Source organism: Colobus angolensis, unplaced genomic scaffold (assembly GCF_000951035.1).
Source record: "Colobus angolensis palliatus isolate OR3802 unplaced genomic scaffold, Cang.pa_1.0 Scaffold29, whole genome shotgun sequence".
Taxonomy (NCBI): Eukaryota; Metazoa; Chordata; class Mammalia; order Primates; family Cercopithecidae; genus Colobus; species Colobus angolensis.
The window spans coordinates 2,635,335-2,651,393 of NW_012116154.1; the positions used below are offsets into that span (position 1 = coordinate 2,635,335).

At 44.7% G+C, this 16,059-nt stretch overlaps 1 protein-coding gene across 3 annotated transcripts in view; it reads left to right on the top strand.

Annotated features, from left to right (window-relative positions):
* Positions 1–16,059, top strand: part of RBM47 (RNA binding motif protein 47) — a 237,915-nt gene that overhangs the window by 93,550 nt on the left and 128,306 nt on the right. For 2 of the 3 annotated variants that reach the window (XM_011949067.1, XM_011949068.1), the window contains exon 2: positions 5,452–5,536. The gene's annotated coding sequence lies outside the window, so the exon portion shown is untranslated. The remainder of the gene's footprint in view (positions 1–5,451; positions 5,537–16,059) is intronic. The other variant, XM_011949069.1, reaches the window with a different exon arrangement.

Genomic DNA, 16,059 nt, shown 5'->3' on the forward strand with positions numbered 1-16,059 from the left:
CTTGAACCTGGGAGGCGTAAGTTGCAGTGAGCCGAGATCATGCCATTGTACTCCAGCCTGGGCCACAGAGCGAGACTTCATCTCAAAAAAAAAAAAAAAAATTGTTGCACCTACGTACTTGTATTATTTAACTTAAGGAATCCTCCCTATAAGGGAAGTGCTATTATTATCCTTACTTACAGACTGAGGAAAATAAGCGGGAAACTGAGGTACTGGCCGGGCGTGGCGGCTCACGCCTGTAATCCCAGCACTTTGGGAGGCTGAGGTGGGTGGATCACAAGGTCAGGAGTTTGAGGCCAGCCTGGCCAACATGGCGAAACCCCGTCTCTACTAAAAATACAAAAATTAGCTGGGCATGGTTGTATGTGCCTGTAATCCCAGCTATTCAGGAGGCTGAGGCATGAGAATCACTTGAACCCAGGGGGCAGAGGTTGCAGACTGCGCCACTGCACTCTAGTCTTTGAGACAGAGTGAGGCTCTGTCTCAAAAAAAAATAAAGAAAGAAACTGAGATACAGTCACGTGTGGCTTTTGATTGATAAAAAAGAATGAGTGAGGTTAGTTTCCTGATGAGAATAAGTGAAATTAAAAGTTTCTTAAGAAACTAATTTTCTCGTTGATCAAAATAATATGTACCCAGGTCGGGCGAAACGGCTCATGCCTGTAATCCCAGCACTTTGGGAGGTCGAGTTGGGCAGATCACTTGGGCTCAGGAGTTTAAGACCAGTATGGCCAGCATGGTGAAACCCTGTCTTGACTAAAATACAATAATTAGCCAGCATGGTGTCATGTGCCTGTATTCCCAGCTACTGGGGAAGCTGAGGCAGGAGAATCCCTTGAATCCAGGAGGCAGAGGTTGCAGTGAGCCGAGATAATGCCATTGCACTACAGCCTGGGTGGCAAGAGCAAAACGCTGTCTCAAAAAAAAAAAAAAAGTAATATGTACTCAGATTTAAAAGCCAGGGCTTCTCTTTCCCTGTACATAATGCCCTTGGGCAGTGTCACCCATGGCTGCAGCTGAACGCCATAACGACTGACCTTGACCGGCAAGCCTCCCTATGTCTGTTTCCCTGTTTCCTGCCTTCATTGTCTCCTGACAGGTCACCCTGTCTTTAGCCCTTCTCTGCATTGTGACCTTCTAACATGCAGTTCTGGTGATGTCACCTTCCTGATTAAAATTCTCTGATGGCTCCCTCAGCAATCAAATGTGGGCTCCTGGTTCCTTGCCTTGGCAGCGGCACATCCTGTTGCTCTCCCCTGCCTGCCTTCACCCTGGCTGTGCTCAGCTCATTGTCGATCTCCAGAGATCCTGTACATTCTCATGTCCCTGCACCAGGAACTGACTGTTCTGTCTGGAAAATGCCCTCTTGTCTTTCAGACGTGTCTGCCGAGTAAACTGTTATTCATCCTTGAGGACTTGGCTCACATCTTCCCTGATTAGCCCACACAGACGTGGGATCATCTTCTTCCCAGCTTCCAGGGCCCCTTGTAGATTAGAGCTGGTGTCACGTTGTTTTATAATGTCTTGTCCCAACTCTGTGCCCCACTAATCTGTACCCTCCTGGAGGGCAGTGACTTTGTCTTCTCGACTTGACATTTCTCACTTAGTTCAGCACCTGGACTCACTATTCAGACTACAATACCACAAAGGCATAGAACATATTCGTATTCACCACTGCTGTTGCCATTGCCTGGCATAGGGCCTGGCCTGTAGGAGGTATTCATTTCATATTTGTTGAAAGCATTAATAGTGGGTGTTTTTAAATATCATACTGTAATCGTTTAGCCCAGGAATTGCAACCTGAAGGGCATCATCAAGCCATGGCCGTCTTTTGTATGGCCTCATAGTATTTTAAGTTTTTTGAATTTGATACCTGTGGATAGAGCATGTGCTCTCCTGTTTACCACTGATTAATTGCACAGTTAATCCACTCTGATTATCATGCCCTTGACGTCCTTACTCATCTGTGACTCATCTGGTCCCGGGAGATGAGGTTGGGAGATGTGGGGAGGGGCAGTGTATTTCTTTGTTGAGGCTACCATAACAAAATACCGCGGACCAAGTGGCTTCAATAGCAGACATTTATTTTCTCATGGTTGTGGAGGCTGGAAGTCCAATATCTAGGTGACAGCAGGGTTGGTTTACCTGGAGGCTTTTCTGCCTGGCTTGCAGATGGCTGCCCTCATTGTGCCCTTATGTGGTCGTCCCTCGGTCTGTGTTGTCTGTGTCTGAATTTCCTCTCCTTCTTTTTTTTTTTTTTTTGTTTTTGAGACAGAGTCTCACTCTGTTGCCCAGGCTGGAGTGCAGTGGCACGATCTCAGCTCACTGCAACCTCCACCTCCTGGGTTCAAGCAATTCTTCTGCCTCAACCTCCCTAGTAGCTGGGATTACAGGTGCACACCACCACGCCCGGCTAATTTTTGTATTTTTAGTAGAGACAGGATTTCACCATGTTGTCCAGATGGTCTCGATCTCTTGACCGTGTGATCCACCTGCCTCGGCCTCCCAAAGTGCTGGGATTACAAGGGTGAGCCACCGCACCCGGCCGAATTTCCTCTTCTTATAAGGACATTGGTCATATTGCATTAGGGCCCATCCGCATGACCTCACTTAATCTTAATTACCCATTTAAAGACCCTGTCTCCAAATGTAGTCACATTGTGAGATACTAGGGGTTAGAACTCGAATTTATGAATTTGGCAGGGCAGGGAGGGGCACTATATATCTTAGAACAGGAAGGGGCATGAACTCTCAGGTACTGTGGTCTGTTCCTTGCATCTGATTCCTGTTTTATAACATGTCACTAAAAGGGAACCCAGCAGAGAGAGCAGTTCGTTCACTGAGGCAGAATCTGGATGGTTATAATGCGCACCTGCTCAAACACCTGATCTCCACTCTGGTCACTTTGATCTTGGTACCATATTCATGTTTCTTAAGCAGCTAACATTTAGCCAGAATGCCAGGTAGAACTTAGGTGCTTTTCATTTTGGAAATTCATACCCTTTTTCATTCTATCACTCCAAACACTGGTGTGTGGGCTGCAAACTTTCCTTGCCAAGGGTTAGGTGGTCAGGAGAGGTAAAAGCTGTATAATGACACGGCACCACCTCCATTTGCTGTAAGCAAACAGCCAGGTCCTTTATTACCCTTGAAACAGGCACTCGTGACACAGGTTGAACTCAGAGAAGCAAGTCAAATGCCAGGTTTCTGTGGGTCAAAGTTCCTTCCAGTACTGTATGTTAATCAGAAGCTCAACCTTAGTTAATTTGGCCATTGCGTTGGGAAGAACTTTGGAACCAATGATTACTGAGCTGGACTGCAGGAGTTAGCATAGCCCATTATTTTCTTATCCAAGAGGTACGTTGTAGCCTTTCTTGGAGGGGATCGCAGGAATGAGACATTTGTCACAGCTTTATTTATTCTTGGTGGAACAGTAGTATAATAAAATCTTCTGCACTGAATGTAGCTAATCAAAAGTATTTACTTGCCAGGCACAGTGGCTCAAACCTGTAATCCCAGCACTTTGGGAGGCTGAGGCAGGTGGATCACATGAGGTCAGGAGTTCGAGACCAGCCTAACCAACATGGTGAAACCCCATCTCTACTACAAATACAAAATTAGCCCAGAGTGGTGGTGCGTGCCTGTAATCCCAGCTACTTGGGAGGCCAAGGTGGGAAAATCGCTTGAACCTGGGAGGCGGAGGTTGTAGTGAGCTGAGATTATGCCACTGCATTCCAGCCTGGGTGACAAGAGGGAAACTCCATCTAAAAACAAAAACAAAACAAACAAACAAAACAGTATTTACTTACAAATATGAAACTGAACTGTTAGAGAATATTATTTGTGTATAGGCAGAAAAACCAGCTGTAGAGGGCTTCCAAGGTGAAGGAACATTTAAAACTGACACAATTCACAGTGATTTAAATGATTTTGAGTGTTTGGCAATTAACCCTAAAAGACCGCAATTTAATGTGCCTCTGCAGAAAGAATTTTCAATGAACATAATAATCATAGCCGCCCTTCACTGAACATTTTCTCTGTGTGCCAGGCCCCAAAGGCTTCATATCTGTTGTCACAATGTCTCTAACAAATGGGTACGATTAGGCCCATATTAGATGAGAAAAACTCAGAGGTTCAGAGAGGTTGAGTAAAATGCCCAAGATCAACCAGCTAGCAATCAGTAGAGTGGAGTTTTGAGCACCTGGTCAAACCTGTGAGCTTCCCCTCCCTGTTAGTCCACTCTTTATACACTTCCTCTTCTCTCCCTCTCTCTCTTTCTCCTTTTTTTTTTTTTTTTTTTTTGAGAAGGAGCCTTGCTCTTGTTGCCCAGGCTGGAGTGCAATGGCGTGATCTTGGCTCACTGCAACCTCCGCCTCCCGAGTTTAAGTGATTCTCCTGTCTCAGCCTTCTGAGTAGCTGGGACTACAGGTGCCCACCACCACGCCTGGTTAATTTTTGTATTTTTAGTAGAGACGGGGTTTCACCATATTGGTCAGGCTGGTCTTGAACTCCTGACCTCAAGTGATCCACCAACCTCAACCTCCCAAAGTGCTGGGATTACAGGCATGAGCCACTGCACCTGGCCTCTCTTTCTCTCTTTTAAAGACAGGATCTCAGGCCGGGCGCAGTGGCTCACGCCTATAATCCCAGCACTTTGGGAGGCCAAGGCGGGTGGATCTCGAGGTCAGGAGTTTGAGACCAGCCTGACCAACATGGTGAAACCCCGTCTCTACTAAAAGTACAAAATGTTAGCTGGGCATGGTGGGGCGCCCCTGTAGTCCCAGCTACTTGGAAGGCTGAGGCAGGAGAATCACTTGAACCCGGGAGACAGGGGTTGCAGTGAGCTGAGATCATGCCACTGCACTCCAGCCTGAGTGACAGAGCGAAACTCCATCTCAAAAAAAAAGACAGTATCTCACTCTGTTTCCCAGGCTGGAGTGCAGTGGCACGATCATAGCTCACTGCAGCCTCAGCTTCCCCCAACAAGCTGGGACCATGGGCACCCAGCTAATTTTAAATTTTTTTGTAGAGATGGGATCTCACTCTATTGCCCAGGCTGGTCTCAAACTCCTGGGCTTAAAGTGATGCTCCTGCCTCGGCCTCCCAAAGTGCTGGGATTACAGGCATGAGGCTCTCCTTTCTCTCTTTGTCATAGTAAGATTTTATTTCCTTGAGTGTCCTTTAATTAATATGAAACGGAATAGTCTTGCAGAGCTGGCAAAATGATGTGACCTATTTTCTCCATGTATATGTGGGCCAGGGGAGATTTCCCATATTGCCTGGTTATGTAGCTTCCCTTGCAGTTCCAGGCACACACAATGGCCTGTGATAATAGCAAAACACCATGTTCCTTCTTCTCACCCCCTCCCCCAGTTCCATTTAGTGATCACTAACTTTGGACTTCTCAATACTGGTCTTTGGGTCAGTAGTGTTATCTTTTTCATTTCACAGCTCAGGTAACGGAGGCCTTGGAAGAAGACTCTGCGTCAGGTCACCCAGCAGAGATCAGCAATCCTTGGCTCACTGAGGAGGTTTGGTAAGTTGGCATCATCTTCACCATGACTCAAATGCACATAACCCAGGGGCAGAGAAAAGTGGGTGAACATCACATAGCAACATCAAAATGCTAACACTTGCCTCCCCACTTTGTTTTTCTTTTTACAAACATATTCTTGTTGTGTTTGTTTAATTTACTAGGCCACAGTGCCCTGTATGTTTGTTAAGTACAAATGTCCTTAGAGGACTCCCACTGTCAAAAAGAATGACAGAGGTATATTTGAATGATTTCACTGAAATGCTTTTAATACTGATTTTATGAAAATATCTGGCAGTGGGTTCTTCCTGTAGCGCTACTGCATATCATCAGCTGTAGAATGTGTCCCCCTGCCCTTCACACACACAATTTAACATGTCTGAAATTCAGCGCACCTTATGCAAACAGGTCTGGTGAAATACAGCATTTCTCTGATAATCCCCAGATGACTAGCATTACGTATTCCCTACCTCCTAGTTTTCACACAATACAAATTTTTTTCTTTTTTCTTTTTAAAGGGTTTAGTTTTTAAGGGTAAGAAATGCATAGTCTGATGAGTAGCTGATTAGAAAGAAGTCTGTGCTTACCAAGGAAAGAATTTAGGTTTGTTTTTTTGTTTTTGTTTTTGAAACGAAGTCACATTATCACCCAGGCTGGAGTGCAGTGGCACGATCTCAGCTCACTGCAACCTCTGCCTCCCGGGTTCATGTGATTCTCCTGCCTCAGCCTCCCGAGTAGCTGGGACTGACTACAGGCACGCACCACCACACCTGGCTAATTATTGTATTTTTAGTTGAGACGGGGTTTCACCATGTTGGCCAGTCTGGTCTCAAACTCCTGACCTCAAGTGATCTGCCTACCTCAACCTCCCAAAGTGCTGGGATTACAGGCATGAGCCACCGCACCCAGCCAGAATTTAGTTTTCTAATACTGAAAGAAAACTTTTTTTTTTTGGTGACTTCATATGATGGTCTTGAGATGAGCACCCCAAAGACCTTGTAAATAGTGGGTGCTGGCACTCAGAACAGCCCATGTGAGATAATGGAGCAGTCTTCCAGACATAAGATCCTAGAATCAGACACTTATTCAAGATTCCTCTCCTGCAATCAGCGGGTAGGAGTTTGCAATGAAAATGCCCCATGCTATGTCCCAGAATGACTCGTTCATTTATCTGTGAAAGCAGAGGCCAAATCTATATTCATGTTAAATGTGCAGAAAAATAGCATCTTGAGAGTTAATGCCACAGAATGGGCATGATTCCCTAAGCCACATTTGCCTGATTGAGACAGACTTTAACATTTGCAAAACCTCCATGTTATGAGACCCTATAGGTGATAGTATATGATCTGTAGGGATACAAGTAAATCCAGTAACAAACATTTTTTGAGCACCTGCCCTGTGCCAGACTCTGTGCCAGACTCTGTGTTAGACTCTGTGCTAGGCTCTGTGCTAGATGCAGCATAATTAAGAAGTAATTAGGACAGAAAGGATTGCTGTCCCCACAGGGTTACTTTAGTAGTCACAGAAGATATTAAATAATACATTAACGGAGTAATGAGTGGGCTGATGAAGAATTGTAAGGACTTAAGATATAAAACAAGAAAACCTAGGCTAGCCAGAATGGCTCATGCCTGCAATCCTAGCACATAGGGAGGCCAGCGTGAGAGGATCACTTGAGCCCAGGAGTTCAAGACCAACCTGGGCAACATAATGAGACCTGTCTCTACAAAAATTTTAAACATTGTCATCCCATTCTCTACTGGAAAATAAACAAATTAGCTGGGGGTGTTGGCACGCACCCATAGTCCCAGCTACTTGGGAGGCTGCAGTGAGAGAATTGCTTAGGCCTGGGAGGTTGAGGCTACAGTGAGCCAAGATTGCGTCACTGCACTCTAGCCGGGGCAACGGAACAAGACCCTGTCTCGAAAAAATAAATAAATAAAAACGAGGACCTCACATAATCTGAGTCAGGAGGTGACTATCGGGAAGGTTTCTTGGAGATTAAATGGCATTCTGAGACCTGGAGGATAGGCAGAGGGGTGTGGGGACAGGCGGCAGTGGCTACACCAAACAGCCTGTGCAGGGTCCCATTGTGGAGAGAGTGTTGAGAGGGGTCAAGGAATAGCATGAGCTATGGGGGGAAAGGGAGGGAGAGTGGCTTCACATGAACAGGTGTTTGTTGTAAAATGAAAACTTAGTCAAATTTCTGGAAGAATCTTTAAAACCTCTTAAAGAGATGAATTTCAGACTGATGATCAGATTTTGTTGTTTTTGTGGTTCAGACAGAAATCTTACCTTGTCTATCAGCACTCTGTCCTAGAGTTAGAGCCCAAGTCTTGCTCCCCTGCTAATCCTTTGAATTTTCCCCAAATCTGTGTTCTCAATTTCCCTCACCTGCCTCCCCCAGGAAGGTAATCAGCTTCTAGTAAGAGGTGGTTTTCACAGACAATGTGTCCACATTTCTTTTTCTCTGCATCCTTGATGGCATCAGGGAAAGGTGATCATCGACATAGTCAATGTATGTGTATGATTCTCCCACCAAAGGCAGGATTTAAAAAATAATGCTTTAGGCCGGGCACGGTGGCTCATGCCTGTAATCTCAGCACTTTGGGAGGCCGAGGCGGGTGGATCACGAGGTCAGGAGTTCGAGACCAGCCTGACCAACATAGTGAACCCCGTCTTTCCTAAAAATACAAAAATTAACTGGGAGTGGTGGTGCACACCTGTAATCCCAGCTACTCAGGAGCCTGAGGCAGGAGAACTGCTTGAACCCAGGAGGTGGAGGTTGCAGTGAGCCAAAAGTACGTCACTGCACTCCACCCTGGGTGATAGAGCGAGACTCCGTCTCAAAAAAAAAAAAAAAATATGCTTTAAATAGAATGAACAGAGGCAGCTACTTGGACCAGCTACTTGACTCTACTTGTGCTTTGAGGCCAGTGTGAGATTCTTAGGTTTCAAACCTTAGTGCTCTGTGTTGACATTTTCTTTTTCTTTTCTTTTTTCTTTTTTTTTTTGAGACGGAGTTTCACTCTCGTTGCCCAGGTTGGAGTGCAGTGGCACCATCTCGGCTCATTGCAACCTCCGCCTCCGGGGTTCAAGCAATTCTCGTGCCTCGGCCTCCCCAGTAGCTGGGATTATAGGCATGCGCCACCACACTGGCTAATTTTTTGTATTTTTAGTGAACATGGGGTTTTCACCATGTTGGCCAGGCTGGTCTCGAACTCCTGACCTCAGGGAATTCACTCACCTCGGCCTCCCAAAGTGGTGGGATTACAGGCTTGAGCCACCGCACCCAACCTGTGTTGACATTTTCTATCGAGAACTGCTGAGCTGGGGCACTTTGGCCAGTTACTGAATTGACAGATGCAGAAATTTACACATGTTCATGTATACACACAAGGAGCCCTAATTCCATGGAATTGGCCTTCTCAAGCTTGCTGGTTTCTTAGTTATGAGTAAATTTGATGCTTTTTTTTTTTTTTTTTTTTTTGAGACAGTCTTGCTCTGTCAGCTTAGGCTGGAATGCAGTGGTGCAATCAGGGCTCACTGCAGCCTTGAACTCCTGGGCTCAAGCAGTTCTCCTGTCTCAGCCTCCTGAGTAGCTGGGCCCAGCTAATTTTTAATTTTTTATAGAGACGAGGTCTTGCTATGTTTCCCAGGCTGGTCTTGAACTCCTGGGCTCAAGAGATATGCTTGCCTTAGCCTCCCATAGTGCTGGGATTGCAGGTATGACCACTGTGCCTGGCTTGATTCAAAAAAAGTCCAGGTCATTACCTGACTTTCTTTGAGTTGTTTATTTGTTTTATGACCTTATAAAGAGCTTATTTCACAATACAAAGAATAGAATGAGGATATTATATATGATTTATATCAATAAGTTTGACATTTAGGTTATATGGAAAAATTCCTGGCAAAATATAAATAATGAATCCTAAAGTTAGCTGATTTAAAAAACCAAATAAATAAATAAAATATATAAATTTAAAAACCCAACTTAAGGAAAAAAAAAACTATATAGTTCTATAACAAATAAGGAAAAAAATATTAGTAGGGATTTCTTCCCCCATTCTTCCCCATTTATTATTATTATTATATTATTATTATTATTTTTTTGAGACAGGGTTTCACTCCCGTTACCCAGGCTGGAGTGCAATGGCGCGATCTTGACTCACTGCAACCACTGCCTCCTGGGTTCAAGCAATTCTCCTGCCTCAGCCTCTTGAGTAGCTGGGATTACAGGCATGCACCACCATGCTCGGCTAATTTTGTATTTTTAGTAGAGATGGGGTTTCTCCATGTTGGTCAGGCTGGTCTTAAACTCCTGACCTCAGGTGATCCTCCCACCTCAGCCTCCCAAAGTGCTGGGATTACAGGGGTGAGCCACCGTGCCCAGCCTGTTTGTTTTTAACAAAGAATTTCAACATCCTTCTTATATTCTTTTGGTTAATTTCTTTTTTTAATTTTATTTATTTCATTGACAAGTAATAATTGTACATATTCACAAGGTACATAGTGATGTTTTGAGACATACAATGTGAAGTGTTTAGATTGGGGCCTTGATTTTTCTCAAGCCACAGCAAGCATATTTTCCTTGATCAACATGGCAACTGAAGTTAGATGATAGGAAAGGTTAGGGGAGGAAATACCACAGGGCTCCTGATGGGAACTTTAAGTAAAATAAAAATAGTAAAACATTTGGAGTCCTTACCCTTTCCTACTAATCATAGCCTAGATTTTCATTCCAAGGAAGTTAATAAATTAAGAGGTAGATATTATTTAACCTACAAGTTGAAAGTGCAAGTTGCATTTGAAAAGGAGGAAAACGTGGCCTGCTGAAATTGTTTCTTTGGTAAATGGCTCTTCATATTTTGGAATTGTAGCTCATTTAGTGAAACCACAGATCTCTTAGAAACAGATTTTCCTAAAATCCCTGTCCTAATAACCTAATAATCACTAGAAGATATATCTTTTTTTTTTTGAGATGGAGTCTCGCTCTGTCGCCCAGGCTGGCGTGCAGTGGCACAATCTTGGTTGACTGTAACCTCTGCCTCTCAAGTTCAAGTGGTTCTCCTGCCTCAGCCTCCCGAGTAGCTGGGATTAATAGGCAATGGCCACCATGCCTGGTTAATTTTTGTATTTTTAGTAGAGACATGTTTCACCATGTTGGCCAGGCTGGTCTTGATCTCCTGATCTCAGGTGATCCACCTGCCTCGGCTTCCCAAAGTGCTGGGATTACAGGCGCAAGCCACCGTGCCTGGCCTAGAAGATGTACCTTTTGGAAAATGGCCTCCTCATCATTTTGTTTCAAGAAGGCAGACTCTAACCCAATTAAGACTTCAGGTAAAACTCATGTGGTCCATATGAGGGATGCTTACTAAAGAGCAAATACACCCAAAGGTCAAACAACTGAGTTAAAACACATTGTCTTTTCCTTGGCCAACCACTGGTAGGGAACTGTCACAAAATGACCCCAGGCTGCTCAAGGCAATCCCTAAGGGCAGCTTCTAAAAATGAGTTTTCTGCTTCTTCACTTGAAAATGGAAGAGATTTCTTTTTCCATTACAAGTTATGTGGTACTGTTTATTTTGTACAATGTAACTTTTTACTACAAAGAAGGGGAAAGTGGCCTATAATTTAATTTGATTTAAATTAAACCTACATAGGACCATCATATAAACGATACTGGGACAAGTGTGTGAGGGATACAAAGATAAATCAGACACTATCCTGGCCCCAGCACAGTTTAAGAATGAGCATTTAAACATTTAGTTAATAAGAAACATGGCTGGGCACAGTGGCTCACACCTGTAATCTCAGCACCTTGGGAGGCCAAGGCAGGCAGATCTTTTGAGGTCAGGAGTTTGAAATCACCCTGGCCGACATGGTGAAACCCTGTCTCTTTTAAAAATACAAAAAAATTAGCTGGGCGTTGTGGTGCACCCCTGTAATCTCAGCTACTTTGGCTGAGGCAGCAGAATCTCTTGAACCCAGGAGGCAGAGGTTGCAGTGAACCAAGACTGTGCCACTGCACTCCAGCCTGGATGACAGAGCAAGACTCCGTCTCAAAACAAAAACAAAAACCAAAACCAAAAAAAAAAGGCTGGGCACCATGGCTTACGCCTGTAATCCCAGCACTTTGGGAAGCCAAGGCAGGCAGATCACGAGGTCAAGAGATCGAGAACATCCTGGCCAATGTAGTGAAACCCCATTTCTACTAAAAATACAAAAATTAGCTGGCTGTGGTGGCACGTGCCTCTAGTCCCAGCTACTTGGGAGGCTGGGACAGAAGAATCGCTTGAACCCAGGAGGCGGAGGTTGCAGTGAACTGAGATTGTGCCACTGCACTCCAGTCTGGCGATAGGGTCAGACTCTGTCTCAAAAAAAAAGAAACAATGACAATAAAACAAGAGTGAATTAATTAGATCAAGGAGCATCATACCTCACATATGTAATGGTATATTTGAAAATGCAGTAGAAGTTACTGGATCCCTTTTCTCGTCTGTATCCAGATTTGCCAGGGAGTATATTCACTACCCTCTTGTCTGGACCTCTCCTTTTTCTTTTCTTCTGCCTGATCGCTGATCAAATTCAACATCAGTGTTAATTTAGGTATGGAGCCTGCTGGTATTGAAAACTTATGCAAAAGTAACCCTGAAGTTCTTTGCAGTTTATAAACATAAATGTGTAATTACCACTATGATGCACACTGAAGAACTTTCCAAGACTTGATGTAGCTGGGCATGGTGGCCCACGCCTGTAGTCCTAGCTACTTGGGAGGCTGAGGCGTGAGAACAACTTGAGTCCAGGAGTTCGAGGCTGCAGTGAGCTATGATTTATGATTGTGCCATTGTACTCCAGTCTGGGCAAAACAGTGACACCCCATCTGAAAAAAACAGAAGAAAAAAAAAGACTTGTCAGAGTAATTGGGCCGAATTTACACTTAGCCCATTGTGGATACAGACAACCGGTAACTTCACAAAGCCTTCCTGTAAAAGCTAAGATGGTATTGGGATCTGCTTTCTGGACCCAAACAGATATTTGGAAAAATGGTTTTTGGTAAAGTATAAGAGCAGTGAGTTTAAGGCTAATTCCAAACTTAATGATTTGCCCTTTTAAAATAAGTTCATCAGTCTGGGCAACACAGTGAGATCCTGTCTCTACAAAAAATTTAAAAATTAGGCCAGGTATGGTGGCTCACGCCTGGAATCCCAGCACTTTGGGAGGCTGAGGCAGGCAGATTACTTGAACCCAGGAGTTCGAGACCAGCCTGGGCAATGGTGAAACCCTATCTCTACAAAAATTAGCCAGGTGTGGTGGCTTGCATCTGTAGTCCCAGCTACTCAGGAGGCTGAGGGGGGAGGATCACCTAACTCTGAGGCTCAGTTGAGGCTGCAGTGAGCTGAGATGGAGGCGTCACACTCCAGTCTTGGAGACAGACAGAGATGGTCTTAAAAAAAAAAAAAAAATAGCTGGGCATGGTGGTGCATCCCTGAAGCCCCAGCTACTTGTGAGGCTGAGGTAGGAGGATTGCTTGAGCCTATAAGGTCAAGGCTGCAGTGAGCCATGATTTTGCCACTGTACTCCAACCTGGGCAACAGAGTGAGACTGTGTCTAAAAATAAATAAATGATATAAAATAAAATTAGTTCATTCATGTGGGCAAAAGTTTCATAGATCTAGTGGTCAGTTACTTTGCCTGTGTGCCCTTTGATGTCCTGCTATTTGCCAAACAAGATAACCTATTTTCAAAACTGAAAACGCAGGCTGGGCACAGATCACTTGAGATCAGGAGTTTGAGACCAGCCTGGCCAACATAGTGAAACCCCCCATCTCTACTAAAAACACGAAAACTTAGCCTGGTGTGGTGGCAGGTGTCTGTAATCCCAGCTACTCAGGAGGCTGAGGCAGGAGAATTGCTTGAACCTGGGAAGCGGAAGTTATAGTGAGTCGAGATCATGCCACTGCTCTCTAACCTGGACGACAGAGCGAGACTCTGTCAACAACAACAACAACAACAACAAAACCGAAAAACGCCAAAAACTGCAAAGGCAGAGAGGTGGATATGAGCCATGACTCAGCCAATAACATGGCAGACAAGCAGACAATTGCCTACTAAAGGAGGTCTGTCTGCCTAAACGGAAGAGGTCTGTACCTACCATAGAGGAAGAAAAAGAAAATTGTGGGCATCAATAAAGTGTATGTGTCTTTTGGCAGAATAACAGAACAATAATGGCTTTATGCTTTGTAGGATGGTATTTAATGCTCTAGAAAGCAAAGAGAATACTCCAAGGTTATGAAGCCGAAATTGGTAGCTAATGTCAGCGTTGAACCTTGAGGCAAATTTCATGGGTGACACTTAAATGTCAGCCCTGTAGTTTCCAAGAACAAGGTCTTCAAGTCAGTCATTAGACATGCATCAAAGTTCTGCCGAGGTGGGGCCTCATCCCGGGCTGCACGTTGGGTAAAGCAGGTTGCCCAGGTGTGTCAGCAGTTACTGTGCCAGGTGCAGACAGTAATAGAATATCTGACATTGACTTCAGCCATGCTCACTGGTTTCGGTGCAGGTATTGCCTGCCAAGAAGTAACAGTATGAGAACAGCCACACTGCTTTCATAAAGAATGACAAAATTTCTGTGTCTGCAAAATAAATGAGGTCCTTTTGAAACTAAGAGCAAGGTCAGCAAAATACAAGGGACACCTCAAGCAAAGAATGAAGTGGGCATTGAAATGCCATACCAGAGGCTGGGTGTCGTGGCTCACGCCTGTAATCCCAGCACTCTGGGAGGCCAAGGTGGGTGGATCACCTGAGGTCAGGAGTTCAAGACCAGCCTGGCCACCATGGTGAAACCCCGTCTCTATGAAGGGGAAAAAAAAAATTACAGGCCCAGGCACGGTGGCTCATGCCTGTAATCCCAGCACTTTGAGAGGTCAAGGTGGGCAGATCATGAGGTCAGGAGTTCAAGACCAACCTGGCCAACATGGTGAAACCCCGTCTCTACTTAAAATACAAAAAGTAGTCGGGGTTGGTGGCAGGCTCCGGTAATCCCAGCTACTCGGTAGACTGAGGCAGGAGAATCGATTGCCGCAGGAGGCAGAGGTTGCAGTGAGCCTAAATCTCCCCACTGCACTCCAGCCTGGGTGACAGAACAAGACTTGATCTAAAAAAAGAAAGAAAAAAAAAGAGAGGAAAGGAGAAAAAAAAAAGAAATAACATACCAGGCTGGCATGAAAAGGTGCTGAACACAAACCGGGTCTTTCAATCTAGGCATGTTGGTACCCACTGATTTTTGTTCATCTGTACCTGTGTAATCAGAGTGTTTCTTGGAATCTTAAAATATTGGAGTTATAAGGAACTCTAGAGGTCGTGAAGAAAATAATAATGATGATTTACATTTACTGAGGGTTCACTTTATGCCAGCCATAAGGAAGTCTTTTACTTGCGTTATCAGTTTTACTTGTATAGCCTCATTTGATCTCTTCCATAATCTCTAAAGAAGGGGCTAGGATTCCTATTTTGCCAATAAGAAAACAGACTTAAAAGACAACAGGGAACTCACACAAGGTCATACAGTTCATGCATGGCAGAGCTGGCTCACATACCTACGTCAGTCTGAGGCGAGTTTGCATTTTTTAACTACCAGCTCCTTAGAGGGCTGAGGGATTCTCAGGAAAAGGTATGTCCATCCACATTCTGACCAGGTCCCCAGGAGTTCGCTAACTCATAGTTCAGTGAAAATGACCAAAGGATGTATTGAAAATCACGGAACCTACACCCTGAAATTTTAGCTATATGCAGTGAAATATGCAATTATACAACGTATTGGTGGGTTCTATTTTGGCCTCAAGTTCCCCCATCACTAAGGTACTTGCTGTAACACTTAACCTGGGTGGTTAAGGACACAGTGCAGATTCCAGCTGCTCTGCTGTCCCATGAACTGTTTTTTCTCTGGGGCATCTTTTTGTGTTTCAAGTTTCAATCATTTGGTGAATTTTAAAAAATTACCAGGCTAGGCATGGTGGCTCAGACCTGTAATCCCAGCACTGTGGGTGGCTGAGGTGGGAGAATCACTTGAGCCCAAGAGTTCAAGACCAGCCTGGGCAACATAGTGATACCCCCTCTCTAAAAAAAAATAAATTAAAAAAAATTAGCCAGGTGCCAGGCAAGGTGGCTCATGCCTGTAATCCCAGCACTTTGGGAGGCCAAGGCAGGTGGATCACCTGAGGTTGGGAGTTTGAGAGCAGCCTGACCAACACGGAGAAACCCCGTCTCTACTAAAAATACAAAATTAGCCAGGCATGGTGGCACATGCCTGTAATCCCAGCCACCTGGGATGCTGAGGCAGGAGAATCACTTTAACCTGGAAGGCAGAGGTTGCGGTGAGTCTAGATCGTGCCATTGCACTTCAACCTGGGCAACAATAGTGAAACTCCATCTCAAAAAAAAAAAAAAAAAAAATTTGCTAGGCATGGTGGCACCTACCTGTAGTCCCAGTTACTGGGGAAAGGAATGGCAAGGGTCTAGGGTGC